Source organism: Penaeus monodon, chromosome 32 (assembly GCF_015228065.2).
Source record: "Penaeus monodon isolate SGIC_2016 chromosome 32, NSTDA_Pmon_1, whole genome shotgun sequence".
NCBI lineage: Eukaryota > Metazoa > Arthropoda > Malacostraca > Decapoda > Penaeidae > Penaeus > Penaeus monodon.
Window position 1 is genome coordinate 8189791 of NC_051417.1, and position 683 is coordinate 8190473.

Here is a 683-nt window from a genome sequence, read left to right on the forward strand (position 1 = left end):
CATGCGCAGTGTGTAATTTAAAATGTAATGCTTTGTATCTAACTAAGAGCATTTTCGTTCACTGAAGCCAAGCGTGTAATCAGTCTAAGAAAGGACGGTTTCCGTTGATAGTTTACGTCAAGAAAACATAGTTTACGTCAAGAAAACAATATATACAATAAAGCAAAAAACAATGGCTTTGGATTTGTAATGCCGTACAAAACGTACCAAAAATATAAATCAACACAAAATAGCAATTTAACCATATACCAAAAAAGGGTAAATTAAGTAAGGCAATTTTACTTTAAATAAAAAAAAGTAAATTAGCGGAGACAATTAAAATCATAATATATTGTAAAAGGGTAAATTAAGACAAGAAATCTGACAATAAGATACCCACAAGAAAGGGTAAATCAACCCAAGGAAGCAATTTAGCAAGAAATCTGCCGAGGCATTCACGAGACCCGAAGGAAGCGCGGACGAATGAGTTCCAATGCCTCAAGTTTTTGCTCCAGTTTGGGGTCCTTGAGGTTTTTGTTTTTAAGAGGGACGTGTGTGTGACGTCTTGGACTGCGTGCTTCTCATCCTCAGCCTCCGGTCCGTTACTCTGGCTCGGGAGGAATGGAGGTCTTGCGTGGTTGGACATTTCGTGATTTTAGTGTAAAAAAATCCGTATTTGCGGATATGTATGCACTTCTGATCTG